Genomic DNA, 24,557 nt, shown 5'->3' on the forward strand with positions numbered 1-24,557 from the left:
TGAAAGTAAAAAAATAAATATCCAATATGTTTGTACATGTAAAATCTTTTTTTCCAGACTCAATGAAAAACATTAATTATTTTCGTTTCAAGATATTATAAGATTAATATTCTATAATCAATATTTTTCGAAGAATTATATATATATATATCTTGTCATTGCAGATATTTATATATAATTGTGCTAATATTATATATAAATGTGCTTTTTTATTATATACTTAAAATTGAAACAAGCATTTTTGATAATTTTACAGATATCTATAGCAGATATTCCTAGGACTGTATTTTACTATGTCACCATCAACTATATAATCTATAATTACAATAAAAAAGAATGCCCGTATTTTGGAAGTATCAAGCCGACATGTTTTAAATTTACCGGCGGAGCTGTATCGATTATCGCGCAGTAGTTCACATATCGTGTCAAACTGCGCATCTCTCAGTCGAATGATCGTTGAATTCAAAGGAGGCGCCATTTTACATCGAAGCGTCAAGACGCGCAGGTATTTCTAATTCAATCTACTAAAATTAAACACTTTTCTCTTTTAAATGCGCTACTTTCTTTATATATCTTATTTATAAAAATTACAACAATTATATATATCAAAAAGTATCATACATATATCTTACGACGTAAATGCAAAATCTTTTTTTTTAAGCTGAAGTTAGACGCGCGCCTCCGTAACCAAGCATATTTCTCGCTTAAATAAATTCTCATGTTAACGCCTTACGTTATTCAAAGTCTGAATTCAAGATTTAGGGAGAGACGTTTAATAAAAAGATTTTTCATAAAAAAGAAAGATCGTATTTCTGTGTGTGCCGAGCGCTCCTTTCATGTTAGACGGTGACGACGCGTCTCGTCGCCGCGCAAGTCTCTCTCTCTCTCTCTCTCTCTCTCTCTCTCGGGGAGGACGGCCTTCTCCCGCGCGTGCACGGCCGTGTAACGATCGCGATCGCGGTCCTTCCCCACGGTCCGTCGCGTCGGACCGCGTTCGGAGTTCCCCACCTCCTCCCGCGACTCTTGGCCACCCGCCGACGTCGACGGTCACCGTCGTCCGCAGTTACACCGAGTCCGCTCGCGCATTCGCATTAAATTTCGAATCCGCGCGGCGCGCGTGCACCTCACCACCACGCGTCGTCCATCCTCCCTCTCTCTCTCTCTCTTTCTCTCTCTCTCTTTTTTTCCCTCCTCTCCTCACCAATCCCCCTCGTCGGTGACGCGTCTTCAGCGCCAGTTTCTCGCGAGGGATTTTCAAATCAGCGCCGCGCGCGTGATCGAGTGCGAGTGCACGTGTCCGTCTCGCATCGTCCTTCGGCGATTGTCGTCGGTTCTTCGGCGAGGGTGTCATCGGGCGAGAGGAGATATGCCCGTCGTTGTCGGTCGCGTCGCGTACGAGTCGCTCGCATCGAAGGAAGAAGGGAAGAACGTGTGATTGTTGCGTGCGTAGCGTGCAGGTTATGGATCAAGAGGGATTATAATCGGCGCGATTACGGTGAGCTTGAATTGTCGATGCTACGAGTACTTATGCGAGAAACGAGCCTCGCGCGAATTAAAAGGATCCGGTTCGGATCGCGTTTACTGCATCCTCGAAAAGATTCGCATCTGCGAGTCTTTTGTTGCGAGTGAAGTGAGAAACAGATCTGTGACGCGGAGATTCGCGCGCGATATAGAAGGCGCATTTTTCTCGTATCTATCTGTGGCATCGATGATCGGATTCGCCGAAAAGTTACACCGGCTTTAATCTCGATTAGAGAGAATTTTCCCGGAGAACCGTGTGTCCTAAGTGCTAGGAGAAGAAGGAGATAACGAAGGAAAGAATCTCGCGGGGACACTTGCACCTTTTTAACGATATAACCTTATCGACAAACATAAAAGGTACTCGCTCAATTTTGTATACGTCGTGTTCTAAAATTCGAGAGTAAAATATATACTTGGCATATATAATTTATCAGTAGTCAGTGTAGCATGGAAAAATAATATGTACAGTAATATATGATAAAACAGCTGATACATAAATTTAAAATCTATTTGACTGAGATAACACTCGGGAATCTGTACGCGATCGTGATTGAACTTTTGATCTTCTTCCGGTTAATTAATGCGAGACGATGATGCGCGACGGGAGCGGGAACAAACGACACATTCCTCTTCTCCGCATTTCGACGTAAAAGTCGTCGCGACTTTTATTTCTGGCCGAATATCCGCGGCTCTTTGCGTAACTGGGAAGACGAGTTTTTTTAAACGATCGTTCTTCTTATTTTTTTCCTTTTTCTCGCTTAATCGAGTTTTGTGTCTCTCCATTCCCGCGCCGTCCGACCGAAGACGCGAATAAAAAGCTCGTATTTTCCTTGACTCTTTGCATTCTGACGTCGGGGTGCCGTCAATAAACATAAACACCCGCGCGCTCGATCTCGAATCAATTTTCGTCTTTTGCTCTTCGCATAATATTATTCTTTCCTATTTTAATCATATTTACACGCCTGTATTTTTCATTAGGAGAAACGGCATCCGTATGAGATTACACCAAGAAGAGAACGCAAAGAGTCAAGTCTCGCAAAATTCGACGATCGTGAATCGCATTGTACGAGGGGACAAATCATCTCTCTCCTGATAGTGTGTTGATGTGCAGTGATCATACGGAAATTGCATACGGAATCACGCGGAAGCGAGAAAACAGCTGCCGGAAATCTCACGCCGGAAAAAGAAGCACGCAAAACGTCAATCTATCGCCGCGAAACGGCGTCTGTGTGCATCATACGTGTGGAGAGGAGAACAGCTTTACATCAGACGACTTCCACGTTCGTCATCGTGATGATGTTGAAGACCTCGCCGGCCGTAGCGATGGAAACATGAGGACCGTGATAGATCGCGCATCCAATCGACGAAACTTCACTCCTACTAACTATAAATGACGTAAGTACCCTTCTCGTTTCGCGACGTACAAGTTGCACAATTTGTCATTTCCGATACTCGAATGCAGGACGCATAATAGCAGAGCTTATTTCTAAATCGTCTTAGAAAAATGTATTTCGTAAAATACTCGAGGTTATACGTTACAATAATAAACTCATAAACGTACACAATCTTTTTATTTCAAATATATGTATATTTAATACGATTTCGAAATGAGTTCTTCGATTGAGAATGAAATGAAATTAAATGCAAAATACCATAAGTTTATTTTTTTTTTGTATTAGATGTATGAAGTGTTTATTTAAAGAATCCTTTTTTTAAATCTTACAAAAAACTGTTTGATAAAACTGGCCAAAATATATTGCACTTAATTACAACTATAAATATTATTTTTGTACAAAAAGGATCAATATTAATAGGATCGGATTAATGCAAAAAAATCTTGCATCTTTGAATTTTAATTATCGGTTTTTTCTCTTTTTCTATGACTTCTAGTTATTTTAAATCTAATTATACTTATTTAATTGTGAATTGCCGAGTTGTGTTAAATTAATTTAATTTCGCAATTATTACAAGTCACTCTATACAAATTTTATCTATATTTTAGAAAATTTTTTTATAGTATTGAGCATTTTAACATTGAGTTTGTTAAACACGTCGCGATTTCTACACATATATAATATCCGAATAAGTCAATTACTATATCCCATAGACCACACAGTGCGTTTATCTAGCACAACGCTTACATAATATCGCACGCGAATAGTTCGAATAAATACGTAATTAAAAGTATCACGTGAAGTTACGAGCCTAAAGGAGCTAAACAGATAGCATTCTTGGCGACGTTGCAAAACTATCGATGAGGAATGCAACAAAGAATGTCAATTATCGCCTCCGCTTATTCTTGTATTTTACGTAAAAAAGGACATGGAAAGACGCGTACGACTTTGATTATTTTTATTGTTAACAAAATTTCGACTATTCTCAATTACATACCCGTGTTTCTTTTCTTATTAATCTCGTGATTCGTAAGTAAATAGTCTTTGAATATTTAAAAATATTATTGATCGAACTGATTTTGATTTCTACTGGTATATGCTATGAAGAATCGAAGGCACCTGTACGTGCTTCATCGCAAAGCACGTGGCGGTCGCACGGAGCGCAGTTTGTCAAACAATCGTGTGCTCCGAGCGATTCAGGTCTCGCGTTACAAGAAAGAGAGCACCTATCTCTTCCGTTGTTAGACTCGTTCGTGCACGCGTAGAGCGTCGAAAGCGAGATTTAATCACTCTCGTTTCTTCTCACCAGTCTCTCTACCAGTCGAGAAACGAGGCGTCTCCTATATCTCTAACGAAGAACGTTGCGTGTCGTACTTTTTTAGAAGGAAGCGGAATCTCTTTCATTCTATCCTGAGTTGTCCTCGCAACCCAGATTAAATTCACGTTTATTCTTATAATAATTTCGCATAATTTACACTATCACATTTTCTTTTTTTTTTTTTTTTTTTTTTCATCAAAATTTGATATTTCTGATTATTATTTGCGAATGTCCCTTGCACATAGTAATTGTTAGTTGTTGTTATATGAACAACGTAAGACGTAAGAGAGCGCGGATATAGGAAGAGAAATGCGATATGTTTAAAACGAGCGGAGAATAAAACTTTCATTTTCAATATTTACAATCTCCTCGTATGCACGAACCGAAACCGGTGCGGATCGATGTTGTATAACATATATATTTATACGGCTCATACGTTTTTTGCTATCTTGATTAGAGAACTGCTAATAATTTTAATCAAGAATCGTACTTCCGAAGTGGAAATACTAAATAATACTTGCGATATCGTTTGAAAAGAAAAAAATTATTTGCATCTGGGGAATTTAAATGACCACGGAGAAAATAAGAGAAACTGCGATTTTAGCAGCAATTTGAGTTGTCTACAATAATTATACTTTTCAAACAGTGCTGATTTTTTATCATCTTGTCTTATTTATGATCGTCTGGCCGTACAACATTACCTGCCTAAACTTGCGTTACGGGTTTCGCATTGCAGCTAATCAATCGCGGGTCCATTAAAGTCTCAAAACTCGATATAATTAACGATAAGCAAGATAATTTCTATTATTAGTATACTTATTACATAATCGTATTTTACATTTGTGACATATCTCAATAATGTTTTTAATGGACGCGATATTATACAAAAACTAATTAAATTACAAATTTCTTTGAAATAAAAGAAAAAGCTACAGACATAGAGAGAAAAAAAAAAGAGGAAGGAGAAAAGACAATGTAAAATCCCGCGTTTTAATTGCATATTAAAATCCATTTCCTCTACACATACTTCTATCTCTTCAAATATCCAGATATAATTATTAAAAAATAAATTATGCGCTCGTACGTGTAAGTGATTTTAATTTAATTTACATAAAATGATCGTACCGAGTTAATTCACTTTTGCATAACACTATGCAATTATAGGTTGATATACGCGATACTATATCGCCGAGGTTGCTTTCTGTTTCTTTGCTCTAACGGCTGATTTAATTTACTGCCGCTTTCACGTACAAGCAAAGCTGTTACTAATTGCGCGGAAATATTCAACGTGCCGAGTTTCCTTCCGCTCGGCGTGTTATTTCCTTGTATCGCGTCTCGCGGAATTTATAAAGCTTCTAAAATCAGAATTTTGATACGTTATTCAACTAAAAATCTCATGCTCTTCTACGAAGGGGGGAAAGGATAGAAGGGAGGGAGGCACTTTCACACCGGGGAGAAAAGCAACGTTTCGATAAGTATTCGCGGTGAATAGTTCACATACGAAGTAGGACACACAAGTATTGCGTCGAAAACTCTTTATTAATCCTTTGAGAAATTTTATGCATCGTGTTCTCTCTCTCTCTTTGTTTTGACATAAATCTATTATTTTAAACGTGAATGTAATAAAAAAGAGAAACTTTTGGTTATCGTATAAAAATCGTATTTAAGTTTGAGAAATAAATATATTATCTCTCAATAAAAAAAGTATCTTAATAAAATACATTTTTCAATAAAAGTATCTCATAAATATATATTTATCGATATATTTGATAATAATGCGATTAATTAGAAATATCTATTTATCGAAAATAATATGCTGGGCGCAAAGGATTAACGCGATAACTTTTTCGGAGAGAATGTATGGAGTTTCAAAACGTTGCAGCGGGAAATCTCTTAATCTGTCTTGTCGAACAATCGCGGTTTATCGTCTATCACTCGATATCTCTCAAGACAGCGTGTCAATGATGGGAAAACTGCGCAAGCGATCCTGCCGATAATATGATAATAAAGATACGTGTGGTGTATAAGCGTTACGTCCGGGTTGGCAGTTATCTCCGAGACCGCCTGTAATTCCCTGACAAGTACGTCGCTGTCGAGCACGTAAAGGACATCACCGACAATCATTGTTAGATAATAAGTCCACTCGCGGGAAAAAGTTACGTTCGTGCGGTCTAGATTTTTACACTTCTGATTGAGGTGCCTGTAATCCAGGTATTTTTTTTTTATGTCCTCCTTTGTTATATCGCCGCGCAAAGCATTTCGCATACAGTATGTACATGAAAAATGGAAGTTTTCTTTTAATGCTCTAAACTAGATCATTGCATCATATTGTAATAAAATTTACATAGACAGTGCATAATTTTGTTTTCTACTAAACAACAAATCTGGTTTTTTTTTTTCTAAAAACACGACTAAATTTCTTCCACATTTTTCGTTTATTGTAAGTTGTAACAGTTACGTAAAAAAGTATGTATGTTGTAGATTTGTTGTAATCAGAGAAGCATACACTTGGCATAAATAACAAATTGAATTAATATTATCAATTTGATTAAAGATATCATTTATCGTTTGAAGGAAATTAATTTGTAAACCAATGATTATACGAAAGATCCATGTCTTTTTCTGAGTAACAACCGTATTATTAACCGCATGTATTAATGCAATTTATTATTAGATGCATGAAGCGTGAATAAAGTACATTTCAAATCCGTGATGTGACTGTAAACAAATTAAATCATAAATCTCAATTATAAATATTCTAATATAATGCATAAAACCTTGAAAACGCCGATTATCATGTAATATAAGTAATATCGGTATTATACGAGGACTGCATTTATGATGCAAAAGACTAAGAGAGATTATACACATTCTAATATATATATATATATATATGATATTGCAAATTGTAATCGCCGTTTTAACTACCACAATTGCTTCACTGTTCCCCATTACACAATCTTGCTCCATCGCACCCGCATCTTTAAAAGGGGTTGAATATTGCGGAGTTTGCAATCTCGTAACCAGTTCTTCGCTCGCAAGTTAATAGCTTACATATTTCTGAGATCTTCCGTGTATAAATCCATCTATAAGTACAAATTTCTAGAAAGCGCAACATCTTTTATTAATTCTTTAAAAAAAAAAAAAATGTTTTAAATATTCTCTCGACATCGACGTCGACATTTGTGATTTGAAAATAATCTAAAAATATCCTTACACGACACAAAAGAACGTGAAAATAATGTGGATGGTGTAATGATTATAAATACAAAAGAATCGCTATATGACTCAGATGGATTTTGTCATCGTTGCCGTCGCAAATATTCTGGTCACTTAGAATTTTCGTGCGAGAATCTACAATTCAGAAAGATTCGAGATCTCGGTAACGTCAGTCATCGTGTAACGGGGCGATGTAGGTGACGGTTAAAAACGCCATTGCCGGCGAGTAGAAAATTACGACTCGCGTACAAGCTTGGCGCGGCCAGCTGGATCAGCTGTGCGCTCCGCTCCGTTGCTGATTGTACGCTCGATTATTGCAAAAGTGAATCGGCGATTTCTTGAACGTCGAAAGTCCTTTCCCGCGAGACTGAATCGCGGACGTCGAATCGTGGCTCTCGCCATACTTGATCGACGTCGATTCCGTGAAAGAGAAAGAGAGAGATAGAGAATGGTGCCAGCACGACGGACGAGGTATTTCAAGAGTCACGGGCATTGACCCGTATCCGGCAACTAATCTCATAGCATATCACAAATAATGATTAAGATCGATTAATAAATTTACGCGCGTCGTTACACATCTAATTAATTAAATAAACGAGGAAACACAAAAAGACGAAACAGTGACATTGATCTCGCTGAATTCTAATTCCAGATTTATTTACGTGGGTATAAATTTGAATTATTTAATTAAGAAATACAAATATTTCAATATGTCATATATTCAACGATAATTTGTTTACTTTCCCGATAATTTTAAGTAATTTTTTTTATCTGCAGGGCTTTATCATCGTACTATTTACATATGTTTAGTGGAATAAATCTAATATAGAAACTTGCTAATTAAAATTAAGATATAACTATAGAAAAAGGTACGCGAAAGAGCATCTATAAATAGCTATTCGAGCTATTATCGAGCTATTAATTGTGTCTTATTTTTATTAAATGACAAACGCGAATTGCGAGGAAAAAAAGGCTAACGCGTAAAATAACGGTTCTTCGCGTAATGAACGATTAGCAAAATATCAATAAATATCAGTGTCAATTTATGAGTGCCTCTCTCTCTCTCTTTTTCTCTCGCCGGTACAACTCGTCAATAGAAAAAAAAAAAAAGAATTTACTTTCAATCGCCGTAGCATTGAGCCACGGCGCTCACGTGGAACACCACGTGAACGTAGGTGGCGAGAACGGCCGTTCTAAAGAGCAGTGCCTCACCTGCAATTAGGGATTTACGGCCGCGAATGTCTACGGCCCGTAACGGGATCCTTGGGATGTGATGAGTACCGTGACTCCAATGTATCTTCGCGATTTCGACCAGACGAATATGTTTCTCTCTTACGCAATATCATCCTGATGCGTCCGAATGCGCCGAGATGTTTATTCGCGGTATGAATTTCTTTGCGAAACGACACTTTTTTTTTTTCTTTTTTTTAATCGTACGCAAATCGTGTTTGACAGAAGGTGTATTTTTTACTTAAATACTTTCCCACAGTGAAATGTATAATTTTTTCAAAGTTAATTAAAAATAATTAATATGACTAAGCGTCGTATCGTGTTGTGCGTCTACTTCCTGAATCTCGCATATTTATTTCGCGGAATATCCATCAATTTTCTTGACAACCTGTCTCTCACTTTTGTCCTACACATTGACAGTTTTTACTCCAATTATTTATTATTTATTCTTCATTAAAATTTTTTAATTTCTTATTCTTTTCTATACGCTTTTAGATAAATGATAAACAGGATACTTCGAGAGAGGTATATAATGATTTTTACACGAGAAAACGGTAGCTATATTGACGGATCAATTATCGGCCCTGTAATCCTGTTCGTGGTGTCCGCGGGTCAAGGATAACGACGACGATGACGACGATGTCGCCGGCGATATCGTCGTCGTCGTCGTCGTCGTCGTATAAGTTGCTCTCCGTGTTTCTCGGCATAGCGCCGATATGGTGAAAGCTGATATTTTGTAACACACTCATGCTATTCCGTTCCGTTCCGTTCCATTCCATTCCATTCCATTCCATTCCGTGGTATTGCCCGTTGCAACCATTCGTTCATTCGTTGGTTCGCCCAACACGGTTCTCTAGATTCTCTCGACGCTCGAGTTGTCTCTCTCTTTCTCTTGTAATCAAAGAGAACTCCGTGTCGACAGTATACAATGGTAGGCGCACCTAGAATACATTTTTTTCCTCTTGTCTACGTTCCACAAGATTCTCGTTTTGTGAACAACGAGATACATAGTTTGCCAGTGTATGAGATCACATGTCGCTGGCGGAAGACATGTGTCGACGAGAATGATAGCTAGGTGAAAAGAACGAATCGTATTAAAGCGAAAAAATGTTTAAGAAAAGGTAAAAGAGCGCGAAAAGAGAAAGATTACAATTTATCGTAATTTTATGCTCGCTATTATTCCTCTGTGCAATGAAAGCGAGAGAGAAACGCGCTTGAGGTGACTTAAAAAATCAGTTCAGAGTCGATGATTGTTAACGTTGCGTGACTCAAATATTCAAGTCCGGCAACTATTCGATCGGCTGTCACGCGTTTTAAATATTCAGTGTCGGGAAAATGTGCGTGACCTTGACACGCACCTTCCAGACTGCAATCTCTTCGGCGAGACACGCACATATTACACTGACAGAAGCCTCGTACGCGAAAATTGAATCAAACATCACGATTGTTCGTAAATTAAAAAGACATTTCAGAAATATTACGAGCATTGTATTATTAAAATTACGAATTTTTATCCGGAATAAATTAGCAAATATTAAAGTACTAATTGTGGAATCTATAATCAAAATGATTATAACATATATAAAATTATCGATCGTATCGAGAAACGTTCTTGAATCGTATTAGCAACGTAACGGTAAATTATCCATATAATTTTATATATTTACTGTTGTTAAAAGATTACGCAATTATTTCCCCCTTTTTCAAAAAAAAAAAAAAGTTTTTATTATTTTCCTTGGAAAAATTTTCTATCCGCTATTATTGCTGTAGAAATTGTGTAACTGGTGGATTAGTGAATAGCATGGTTGTGTAATATTAAATAACAATGTTACATAAAATTATCCTGTTTTTTGTATTAACGGAAAGGTACCGAGCTCGATTCGGTTTCTGCACAACTTGCATAAACGTTGATCGAATTTTTAAATTGATAAATGCAAGAAGTATGCTTTACATTTAAAAATACTTGTACGGTTTGAGCAATACACAAATATAGAGCTGATTTGAAAAACAATTTGTAACATTAAACTAAAGAAGCGAACAATATACAAGTATATTTTTTCCTTCTAATAAATTTTTCAATAATTTTTCCTATTTTTTAAAAATGATGTAGTATTCTTAGACTCTTTTTTTGGTAATCGGAAAACACTTTTATAATTTATTGGCAGTTCTATATCATCTGGATATCTTTTAAAAAATGCAAAATGCGATACACATGTATCGCACAAGATCTATTTTTTGATCTGCATGCAAATTTTGCAACGTAGAAATAGTTCAAGTATCACGACTCTCACATTAGAGTGATGGTGTTAATTCGTTGTCTGAATACCGAGAGGCGCGAATATAATTTGCGCGTGATATACGATTGATTCATTGTGTCGCGATATGGATAAGGTGTCCTCGATTGCAAGAAACTGCCAGTAGTTATATGGCGAAGGAAACAATTGCTCAAAGCAATTTTCTGCATTTAAGATATGTGGTCTTATTAACAGAGAGAGTTCAAGCAGATCACAGATATCATGAGTATCTATTCATGTTTAACCAAGCACAGAGACCTACGGGGGTCGATAGCGTTTTTGCACGAATAATTTTGTTCCGCATATTTTACGCGTTTTATTCATCTCGCGATTTAAATTTACTCAGCAAGAGCACTTAGAGGCAAGAGGATTTATTAAAGGAGATTGCAGCTCGATTATGTAGCAACTGAAATAATATATCGCAATTTTCATTTTCTCGGTAATAGAAACATTATCTTTCGGCGCACCTCTCATAATCATACAGTCAATAATCCTCAATTATTAAAATGCGCACTATTTATTTAATATTGCGCGATAATAATTATGACCTGGATTTAAGCAAGAATTTTAAATGTATCATAGATCACACACATTCTTGAAATGATTGTTATTTTTACATATAGATTTGTCTCATTATTGCTACTCTTGTCATTATAGCGTCAGTTACATTTATAGATGGTAATTATATTTTTAATGGTCACTACTTACCTGCGTGAAGTTAGCACCCCATTTTTGAAATTTTAAAATTCTAAAGGTTGTTCCAGGTTGTTCTACAATTATATTTTTAATGGTCACTACTTCCATACGAACAGGTACTTGCATACCTGCGTGAAGTTAGCACCCCATTTTTGAAATTTTAAAATTCTAAAGGTTGTTCCAGGTTGTTCTACACTTGTTCTAACACTACTTCCATACGAACAGGTACTTGCATCTGTTCGCGAATCTGGCATCTAAATATCTATCATCACATGCACGTTATTTTTCACACATTTCTACGAGTCTCATTCTATTGTATACTATAATAAAATAGCATATGGATACACAAAAGTAAATTAGATTAGAATTGGAAGTTTCGCCTCGGGGAAAGTATCAGGCTGAATTATATTCTAAATATGCACGTGTTTAGAGAAAGTTAGAATAATAAATATGATCAAGAGAAGTTTTTCCTCGTATAAAATGTTAGCTGGTCTTTTTATGTAATTTTATTATCTTGAGGCAATGTGGCCTCAAGCCCTTAAATTACAGAAATGCGTCACGTGAACCTCGAAGATTTATTTTCGCGCCGCTCGTCCGCTGAATTTCATGCGTGTCACGCATGCGACGACTTACATACCAAGTGCGGCTTTTAAGTCCACCACGAAAAGTCCCGAAAAAGATAATCATCTTAGATCCTCGACACAATTCGACGACGACGAACCACGTCCTTCATTCCTGTGCATCGCACGTCTCGTGCGTGGTTTGTGGGCATGTACACGGTGTTTATAAAATATGTGGTTAAATTTGCACTACGAAGAAATTAAATGAAACATTAATTTTTTTATCCTCTTAGATTTTATTCTCTTGGAGAAATCACCGATTAAAAAGAGACCTTTGTTAGGTTCGAAAGTTAAAAAAAAAACTATGGTTGTCGTCATTAGTTTTTGCGCAGGAAATTGACGGAAAAATATTGTACGATGGCTGGCTGACTGATTTTTTTCTACAACGTGCGTTCGTCGATCGATGAATGACGACGACGCGACTCGCCAAAATACACAAGTTTGGCCGTAAAAGAATTAAAATTTATTTATGCTAATGCGACTTGGCTTCCACTCGAATTTATATACGTGTAGTAGCATAACGCGTGTAGAGAACTACAAAAATTGAAACGAATGTGAATGTCAAGGAGAATATTAGAGACAGATGTTTTCTTACGCTTGTTCGTATACGCGGTTACATTCGCAGTTTCCTAAATATATTATATATATTTTTATTTATACATAAAACTAAATATTGGTGGAATTAACTTATCCACCAGCATTGTAGCTTATGTAAAAATTTAGATGAGAGAGAGAGAGAGAGAGACATTCAATTTTTGTCTACATAAGCGTATAAATAGCGCGCGACAGCAAATTTTTTTTTCTCAATTATCTGATTAATTTTTTCTTAGCCAATGTATCGGAAAAAAAAACGTCTATCGTGGCCTTTTTGATCTTTACTTAATAATGGCCATTAGCTAATTTTCATACGTATTGAATTTCATGTTTGAATGTTGAAAGAATTGGTTTGCTGCACGCTGTTAACAATCGCAATCGTATACTAGTGTGTCACCGGTAATCTCTCAATGTCGTCATTGTCATTACGCTACGCACATATCGAGTTTTTCACACTGCCATCCTAATTATAATCTGCTAACCGAGGAAATTAAACAGTTGCGGTATTACATCCCGGACGACGTACTTCTGTTTCATCATCGTGCAAGTAAACTGTGCATTACGTTGATTAACGAGTATTCAATATTGCGCAAAAAAAAAAAGATGCGACTTTATGGCGAAATTTTTATTTCTTCCCACAATAAATGGAGGAAAATTCCGAGATGTCGGGTATTCGCCGTCTAGAAGTATTAGTTGCAAATATAAAGATTCACGAATATATTTAGGTGAAAAGAAATCGACTCGTATTAGTATTTAAATGTTTTAAATCGCTGTTTGTCGCTCGCGTTTGGAAAAGGTATGTGTATTTAGTCGGTATGAAAAGAACGAGAACACCGTACGCGTGAGGCCACATCACTTTCCTACTCGAGTCACGGTCGAAGTGAAATTGGTGTTGGAAACAGCGTTGCGAAATATGCATACGTACTTAACTTACCTACTTTAAGGATCGGTCTAGTTTGATACGGGTCAAGGTTGTCGCATCGCAACGATGAGACCTCGCCGGGTTCATCCGTGGATCGATCCGTTAAATTGATCCAATTAACATGACGACGGAGCAAACGTCGATTGCCATTAAGTATTCACGAATTTGATTATATCGATTGAAACAGTGAAAGTTATACCAATTAAATTTTGATACAAGAATTTTTAAAAGATGTTTTAATTAAAATTCCGCATTAATGTTAAAATCTGAAAATTGCTTTTAATGGCGATATGTTTGTACAAAAAATTAATTTTATTTTGTTATCTGTTCCGTTATAAAGGAAACCGCGTTTTCCTTGCAATGCTCATGGTTATAGTAAATGAACTATTTAAAAAAAGAGCGTGCGATAAAACCGAACAGCGTGACGTAAATCAATCCCATGTGTATAAACGCGTGAACTGATTGGCCGCATATCTGTCCTCATTGTCGAGGTCTTTAACGTTGCACAAACGACGATTGCATTGCAAGCTGAAAACTCGCGGGTTTCCGAGAGTGTCCTTGCGTAGATAGGTCCCGCATGAGTGACTTTTGCATCGTTGCATCTTACATAACGGCGAGGCGATTGCGGGTGTGCAGCCCCTGCATTCCCGTATGACGATGCGGTCCCTCCATTGACATTCTTTACGCAATCGCAAATTTCTCTGAAGCTACCCGATTACCGTACGCGAAAGGTCACTTACCTCTTGCACAAAGTAGTTAGACTCGTTCGACACGTACATACACACACACACACACACACACACACACACACACACACACACACACACACACACACACACACACACACACACGTATCGAGTCGTCTGAGAAGCGATTAGATGTATTACATTGACAGCAAGGTATTTGTGGAAATTAATCGCACAAAGTTGTCGAGATAATTATTGCCATGAGGTGCCGATACGCGTTGACACGTTATTGCGAATACTGTAAATTAATTCATGAAGTAGATCTCTCATTATCTTCCACTATTTTACGCTTAAGTTATGCGCTCTTAGCGTAAAAACTTCATATGCATGTATGCTTGTCATGTATTACAATAGTACAATAGCGTTTGCAAATAACTATCGCAAAGAATAGCGTAATCTCTAACTCGTAGATATAAGTACACCAAGATTGAAAACACGGAATATATCGCGAGTCGTGCATAAAGTGTGTTAATACGACGATATTATGCGTATTAATGGACTCCGATAAAATATACGCATAAAATACGGGCGATTTGACGATTTTATTTTGTGCAGTTCACAAAAAGATAAATTTTTATTGCTCCGCCAACGTATCGAACGGTTCGCGATTACAAAAGCCAATCTCAGAGACAGACATCTCAATATTAATGGCATGACTCGACGAATTGTCGACCAATTAAGGCGAATATATAAAAAGTCGGAGTATACTGAAATAATTTCTTCGTCGCGGGACGATGAGACAAGTTTTTTTTTCTTTCTTTCTCTCTTTTTTTTGTCTCCTTCCTAATAATTCAATTCGAAACACGTTTGTGGCGGAGGATATGAGGCAAGCGCCCCTAAGCGAGTCTAATTAGAATATTATTGACCGATTCGTAGAACACTGTCGGAGGAAATTGCCGTCGATCGACAACTTATGTTCCATTTTGCAGTTAACAGCAATTCGCGGGTAGAAAAAAAAAAGAGTCGATTGCTTTATTGTGCAGAAAGTGCACAAACGGGTAAAACCAGTTCACGCGCGTGAGCAAAAAAATACACTTTTCACAAATACTATATCATTCCTCGGATCCTCCGTCTCATCCGTCTCTCGGAAATTATTGCCATGCGCAGTGGGTGATGTTTCAGATCACGTGTTTCGCGAAATATAACCATAGAACCACGTATATATAAGTAATAGACCTGACAAATCTTCATAGTGTCTTCATGTCTGTCAATCCAACTCGGACAGTCTCTCCTGAAGTCCGACAATATTTCGTATGAGTACCATCGATTATGTGAGTCTCTATCTCATCAATCTTATTATAATGTTTTAATTATTCTATCATACCCAAGATCTATTGAAATTTGCAAATATAGAATAACTTAAATTTAGCAAGTTATTCCTTGTTGACGAAGACTTTGACGAATCTGAAATCGATTATTTTTTCAGCAAAAGAAATATCAAGGAAATTATTATCTGTCGCAAACTTTCCACACACACATACAATTCTCAAAACATTAAATATCTTTATAATTGATTTCCGTATTACAAATCTGTTAAGGTCTGTTTAAAATTAAATAAAGAATAAAATTTTTTGCTTACATATATAAAATTTAATTAATCTTAAGTAAGCAAGTTTTAATTACTTGTAACTTGAAGATTATTAATTTCTCTATACACGTTTATGCGTCGGGGAAAAAATCGATATCGACTAGTCAAATAATTCATATATAAAAGCTTGTGTCGGGTAGGTCTGGGACATTCTGCATATCAATAACAGTCGATAATCTAAAAATCTATTGGCCACTAATTATCTGAATGAACATATGTCAGGGCTTGATAAACCTATAAATACAAATTGTATCTATAGGAAACAGATATAAAGAATCATGATTTACACATACAACTTCTCTCGCGAAGAACGGTCCAAGTTTCGATCCGCGTTCAAGGCGATCAACTTGGTTGACGTTTTCTTGTAATGCAAATAGAATCACGGTAAATTCAGAGAAGAACAAAAATATAGAAAAAATAAATGAAAGAAAGAGTATCACTTGCGTCAAATCGGCGGCGGCGTCAGTCGACGGCGACAATATCGCGAAAGTAACAATAAATGGGACAAGATTATATTGAAATTAAATACATAGAAAATATTTAAAAAAAAAACAATTAATCGTAAGACTACATATTATAATATTTAACATAATAGAATTAACCGAATGAATAAAAAATTTAATTTTTTCCGCGATCGCGATAAGCATGAAGATTTGTATCTTTTGCAAAATTTGGCCTTGTGACTTATGACGTATGTTGCGTAAACGAGATTCAATCGCAAGATTCTAATAATGATAATTGTGTAGTATTACAAATCTTGATTTATCTGAGAGGAACAGTATATTTGACGTAGACGGACGCAAAAAATCGAGTCACGGAGGTCAAAGTGTTACATTGCAAAAACTGATACGAATGGACTTATGCTATAAATTTACTTCAAACTGCGCACGAACTCATGTGCAAATCTAGGAAGTGACAATGCTATTTAACTGCTAAGTTAGCTGTATAGTTCTCGCCAGTTCTTGCGTATGTAACATCATTAATAACTGAGAATAGTTTACAAAAAAAAAACCATATAGCTGTAAGATTCTCAAAGTTAAATTATACATGAATTTTTATTTCCTCAAAACGGGACAAATCGACTGTGTTAATCGTAAATTCATTAAAATTAAATCTGTCTTATTAATTTTATCCACACTTTTACATTCTTTAACATTTACAGAAATTAATCAACACAAAATGTATTTTTTGAAACATTTTATAAAAATTAAATTTTGTAGAGAAAAATGATATTTATAATTAGAAGTAGCCAGCGTATAGTAATTAATTATAAGAGTGAAAATCACGATAGTTTTAGATATGGACAAATATTATGAAACGCGATTAGAATATGCTCTCTTATGCAGCATATTATACTTTGTTCGCTAAATGTTATAAAGACGATATTTCTTATGTAAACGTACTTATAGTCGCTTATTTCATTAGAGAGAAAGCTTTGTCGCGGCCCACGAAATCCGCATTGAATCATAGTGCTTATGTAACGATAATATGAACGTACGTAGACATTGTTCAATTTATCATTCGCTTTTTTAAAATTTTTTTTTTAATGCGTAATTTTTACTGCTATGAAATTATTACAAGAAAGAATAGAATTCGACGTTTAATTTCTCACATCTCAGATATAAAAATAAGTTATAGTTGCGCCTATGAAATATAGAAGGCTATTTCGATAGCCGATATACCAACAAGAGCAAAATTCTTGCGAGATGATACTTTTCCGCGAAACGCTAACAACCGGTCTGTGAAATATGTGATAGAGAGAAGAAAAAAACAGAAGGACACGAAATTATAATCACATGTTTTCGCGAATCCTCAGACAGTTCGGTGTCCGTTGCCAGACTGCGCGCGATCTCTTTTTTTTTTTCTTGTAACCGCCGATATTAACATAAAATAATGTCCCGTCTCTCATTGACTAACAATAAGTAAGGGGTGCGGGAGATCGCCGCACGATTCATAATGCGAAGACGAGACTAGATGCAAGTGAATGAGCCGCATTAACGCGGTTTTTCAGGATCACGACTGGTGATAACTGGCGTCTCCGGTATCGCTCTTTTTAGCGCATATCTTTTTTTTTTTTTTGAATTTTGTAGAATCCCGAGTCCGGTCGATCGAACGTCAGCATATGGCGTCAATCAGCAGTAAAACTGGCAAAATCGGTGTTTAGTCACCGCATTTCCATTTGGAATACGCCTTTCTTTTTCCCACCTCGAGGGCATATTGAGGATATCGTCGGATATATACCTACGTGAAAACCGGTTTTGATGAGATTTGCAAATTTCGGTGGTCACGACATTCATTGACTCGCAAATCTTTCAATGGGACTTGAGATAACGAATTATCCTGTCGAAATGATAAGTATGCCGGTAAGCCTCATCCGAGGCGTGGATGACAGAGTTTAGCTTGTCATTTATTACGATCATGATACAGATTGAAATCATAAAAATACATGGTAACGTTCTTCTCGTCTAAAACTTAAATAATTTTTCCTTAACACAACATGCACATGTTGAGAAAAATAATGAAAAGAGAATGTCAGAATATTAACAATAAATATAATATACGAAAATTTTTAATCTTTTGGTGCGTGCATTTTGAGAAATCAAAAATATTTTAAGTTTTTTTGGCTACTGCTATATGCGATCAAATTAATGTGAGTGTAAAATTGCTTTTCTATAACATGTCGCGTAATGACGTTTATGTCGTCTTAAAGATAATGTTTGCGATGGCACAATACATTCTTTCCAGATATGTAATTCGGAGATACATTTGGAGACACGTGTGCGATACCAATGATTATTTATAAGCGTTTATTAATGGCACGCACATAGGTAGCTTAGATATGCGTAGAAAAAGAATTCAGATTTTAGGCGTTTCGATATCTCGATCGTGAGCGTTTCGAGAATCACAAGTCGTCGTCGTCGATACCGGTTTTGCGCTGACACAGATAGAGGAGAGGCCGCCGCCATTTAATCACGATGTTAAATAATGTATGTCATTACGCGACATGCACGACTTCCGATTTTAGATAAGGAGTTCATTAATCGTCTATCCGCTGTTTCTTTAATACTGCCGAAACGGAATAATCTTTTAACGCGTACTATAGGACTAGTTCGTGACTTGAAAAATATTAAATGCCGACAGTCATTGTTAAAATATCGCACAAAATGAGTTTTTGCAATTGAGTTCTTACTCAAGCTTAACTTTATTAGTGTACTGGCAGATTCATTGTTATTGCGCTCATTAAAATCTTTCTTGCTTCGCGGATATGTATAGCACCAACGTCGTTGATCGCTTATTAAAGTTTCCGGAAATTTCAACGCATGTAGTGAAGATGTTGAACATATTAATAAGCAAGCTGAAAAATTTTATTGGAAATGTTGATATTTCTGTATTTTATATACAAGTGAAAAAAAAAAAATTTTAATTAATGCTCCATTTTTACTTTAGAGAGAGACAAAAGAGTTAACAGATGAAATATTAATGTAATAATAATAATATAACTTTCAGTACTGTTAATGATATGTATCGACTTAATGTTCGTAAAATACAGACAATGAAATAATTGTTCTATTGCAAATAAAAACAATTTCGACATCCATGTTTCTCAATAATCGATCAGTAATGACAGAATAATTGCATATATTTATGCAACGGAATTTAAATGCAATTCGACATGTGAGAGAAAACGCAAGGTGACTAAAAATCGGAAAGTCAGAGACTTCGCGGAGGTGAAAGGAAACTTCTTTCGCCGGAAGCTCGCTCATACTATCTATTAGTCCTCGTTCAAAACGCATTTCTCATATATGAAAATATTCGAGGGAGGCCGGTGATCAACGGCAGGACCTCGATTATCTGTCCGAGGGAACGGCGCGCACTCATGATTCTCATAAAGCCGATTTCCGGACTCCTTGAGTGCCAACTGTGGCTGTCGACCGTCAGCCAGGCCGAACCTGAAAAATGCATCAAGGCAGAGTGGTTCCCATATATCGGCGATACCGCCAAGTTGCGGAATGCGTGCGGAATGCGAAACGCGGGAAGGAGCGCAAGTTTTCAGCCTGCAAATGTGTCCCTGAGAGACAGAAGATAGAAGACACGGTCTGATGAAACGACAAAGATAAAAAGAGAAAAATAGCTGTAAATAATTATCCGTTTGTCCTTTAAGAAAAAAAAAGAATGCGATTACGAAAAACATTTCGTTTAATGCGGGTAAAAATTTAATAATTAATAATCTGTCTGATTTAATATCTCAAGAGATGGGTTTGAAATAATCAACAAGAAAAATTAATTAGAATTATTACACACACACAAGAGAGAGAGACGTAGTAAAATGAAGAACAAAATTTAATTTGTTTCTGTCGGATTTTATGAACGCATCTGTATTGTAGTCACAAACTACAACAGACTATCTCTAACGACACACAATCTTGTCACGATATACGCCTCGTTTAAGCGTTTGCTTTTTATAAACCGGAAGCGTTAAAACCAGACGGGTAACTCGACTCGAGGAAGAAATACGCGTACTTAAACATCGAATAGCAGGCGTCGACGCAATACAAGGACTTGTCATAATCTTAATACGTTCCATATTTACGCACAGATTTGCACACATATACACACGGTTTTCAGGATTAAGATATGTATAAGTCTCTATAAATAAAATTGAAGTATTCTGTGTTACATATATGACAGAACGAAGGTTTATAACTTCTTTGAAAGTTACAAAGTATATTTCTTCCTGTATATTAATATTAATTTATAGATATAATGATGAAAGAAAAGTCAATAGTTTTCTTTCCCTCTCTCCCTCTTTTTCTTAATATTATTTTCTAAGTCTTTTAATGCTTATATATTCTAAGGCTCTTTTCTATTATTTCATATAAAGATAAATATTTGCCGTTGGCGCATATGCCAGTTGAAGTTTCCAAGCGTCAGTTGTACGATGTAATGTGCGAGGCAATATGACAGTCACACGCCACGAGTAATTGCGTTTCTGTTCGATCACAACATGCTCTCACAAAGAAATTATTTTTAACCGATAAACCGGAAACGCGATGTAAGACTAGACAAATCCGTATAAATTGATGATCCGCGGAGACGAGAATCGATGCCTCGCGGCTGTGAGCGTCCTCGAGAACGGCTATGTATTCCAAATGCCACTTATGGTACTGTCCTCTCGTTTAGACCATAAGAGAAAGTCCGCTGGACTTCTGCGTTAATACCGCGAGTGAACTATATTGCACGATGCATGTTGTCAGCAACTTGCGAGGTACAACATTGCGCGTTTAATATTTAATCCTTAAATGGAGAAGCATTGCCAAAGATAGTTAATTAAGAAAATACACGATTGTATATAAGTCATCAAAATATATAATAACCATTTTTCGTGTCTTTTTATTACGTAAAATAAATGAAAAATAATAATTATGGATTTCTAAGATATTTTTATTATCGACATTGCTAACAATAAGTTAAGGAAAGAGCTATTAGAATATCGACTTTTATCGATAATCGCAATTTAATATTTATTTAGTTCAATATTTATCGATCGATATGTGTAATTCATTGTTTCATAGACATTCGCCGGCTTTTGCTTACTTAGTATTTTATTCGAATAACGATTTTTCATATCATTGATTAAACCCGACCTCGGCTCGCCTACCCTTTCTTACAGAGTCATTCCTCCAACCGAGCAGATAAAATCGCTACGAAATAACGTTACAAAAGCAGAATTAATAGTTCCAACATAAAAAATAGAGAAATAGCTATTATAAAATAGCCTTGAAACACGATACATGTGTCTCGCGAGTTGGAATTGTTATTCGAGGCTCGTCCGATACATGAGCGTGTATTAAAAACCTTACTTTAATTCTCCGACGTGGCATTGGCGCGTTCTCAAAATATCTTCCTACTTTACATAATACAATCTTGTCTCGCTCTTTCAGTCTTTTTTTCCTCTTTGTCGTACGTCGATGCATTGATTCACAAACGCGACGAACGTGCACAGACAACACCTATATCATGTTTGATCGCTATTGCGACTGCTTTCAACAGAATTTCGTATACTCGCGAGTAGAAAGCAAAGAGAGAGAATTTGATTGATCCAATCGCGATTCAATAGTGTTTTCACGAAGAAACAGTAACGCATTCAAAGTGCATCGCAAAGATCTCGTATCGAATGACTGGATACGATTAGAGTGAAATCGAGAGATATTTTGCATCGAAACATCATAACACATTAATAAAACGGATGAGCAATCGTTTATTATGTACAATTAATGAACGCAAAATAGTTTCTCTATACAGTTTAACCAAATGGGTATCGAGATAGTCTTCCAGTTATAAGCAATTAAGAATGAAAGATACTTAAAAAAACAAAACTCTAATCCTTCCTCCCTTTCTCTTTCAATTTCAAGTACCATTTTAACGATATAACGATCTCGTAATAATAGAGTTTACCGGCGAATTATATAGCTAAATTTCTAGAATTTCAGCGATATCAAATTATAATAATTAGAAGTGCGACTGCTGTCGTAATTTCTCACGACACTCGATTTATTCTGACCGGCATTTTCGCATTCCGGAAGTAAGTACTTTGCATTACTTCCTGTTATCCGTAAGCACGCGGACTGAAGGAAAGTCATTGAACGCAGAATGGGAGCTACTGTCGATTAGCTCACTATATTGTATCCGTTCATTTTGCAAATAGGAAACGAACACATTCGCACTGTAATAAAATTAGCAATTCTTTTTTTTATCTGATCATAAAAGGCCTCTGACATAGTAAATATTATAAATTTCCGCCAGCTCACATTGTTCCAAATGTATCGAATAATTTTAATATAGGCAATAAAAATGAAACTCGTTTAGGATTTGAGACATCTATAAAACTAGAAGTTATTCTAGGAAATATAAAATTTTATAGATATTGCCTCTGTGTGCGTACGAAAAAAAATTTTTCAATAAAGGATTGTATTATATATTATTAAGAGTGAGTAAACTACTCTATGACAATTATAAAATAGAAATTAAATAATTAATTAATATCGTAAGAAGTAGAATAACTTCATTTTTTAATAAAAATTTTGTAATTGTCAAATATATATATTTGTAATATAATAATCTTTCAAAATTCTAAAATTTTTTCACGCGATAATGTGTACAGTATCAATATTCATACATTTATATATGAATTTATTCTTTGGAATTTGATCTATATACACGTATAAATATGTGGTTTACATTTAGTAATATCTGTAATTTTGTGAACATAAGATAGTTTAATTCTTGATTTGATGCCAATAAATTGCAATCTATCTGTCGCAATCCGCGGTTTTTGCACTACATAAGTATGGGTCTCCCTATTACACATACAGGATATGATATTGTACGTATGATATATTGTAATGTACAAGTTATATACATTTGAAGGTTGCGTTACAAGATAACGTTTTCTTTTTTAACATTATGTGGCATGGAAAGCGGATAGATAAGAATTTAATATAGATATCGATGACCGCCGATCTCGGGAACCACTTTCCATTGCTTAATCCGAAACGCTATTCACAATCTGTCTACTCTAATCCGAAAAGAAAGTGATTGAGTACAGTACATACACAGCGATAAAAAACCGACTTGGTTTTATCCCCCTCTCGATTTCCTCGTCGAGATGGTGGATGAAATCGCGCTGCTTGCATCTTCGATAAGGAAGGCGAGGAATTATTTTTCGCAATATCGGACTGCCTTCCTCTCGCTTTTCTTTCCCTCTTCTCGGCTGTATGCAATACGATGAAACTAGTTGCCCTTTACTTGACTTCGTCTTCGGTTCTCCGAGTGTAACGTTGACATTTATAACCCGCAATTTCTCTCCGTGTTAATTAACGCCGCATAGAATGATGACTGCAGCGATATACATTCGCTTTTGCTCATCCACGAAACATACAATATGGCAAATTAGGCATTATCGGGAACCCAGACAATGACTCAAGTTAATTTTTTTGTGGTCAAGCGAAAGTGATATTTTTTGTAATTTTTATTTTAACGCGCATTTGGAATAATTTAATATCTGTCACTTTCTCATAGTGATTGCCGGATCGCCCGTTTTTCGTTTTATCTACAAACCGCAGAATCTAATTTCATCACAAACCGAGTAACGATCGAGTTAACTAAATTAGATGTTTATTTGTTCAGATATAAACTGGTTTATATTTACATAATTTAAGATAATTTGATCTTTCTCTCTTTCTCTCTTAGAGTTGTCGGATCGACAGTTTCCTGAAGTAGGTATATTTTTTTAGCTCGTCTAAACCAAGTAGCAATAAGAGAAATGAAATATCACACTGATAATGCAAGTGATGGCGCAAACTCGTTTTTGCAAGGCCAGATAAAAACTAATGTATTATATATATATAATATTAG

General features: G+C 36.0%; 1 long non-coding RNA gene across 1 annotated transcript in view; it reads left to right on the top strand.

The window, feature by feature from the left end:
- Positions 1-1,065: 1,065 nt before the first annotated feature.
- LOC115237408 overlaps positions 1,066-24,557 on the top strand; it is a 26,700-nt gene continuing 3,208 nt past the window's right edge. Inside the window, exons 1-2 of the long non-coding RNA XR_003884338.1 lie at positions 1,066-1,878; positions 2,500-2,916. This is a non-coding gene — a long non-coding RNA (uncharacterized LOC115237408). The remainder of the gene's footprint in view (positions 1,879-2,499; positions 2,917-24,557) is intronic.

The sequence above is a fragment of the Formica exsecta genome, unplaced genomic scaffold, assembly GCF_003651465.1.
Source record: "Formica exsecta isolate Colony F162 unplaced genomic scaffold, ASM365146v1 scaffold295, whole genome shotgun sequence".
Lineage (NCBI taxonomy): Eukaryota > Metazoa > Arthropoda > Insecta > Hymenoptera > Formicidae > Formica > Formica exsecta.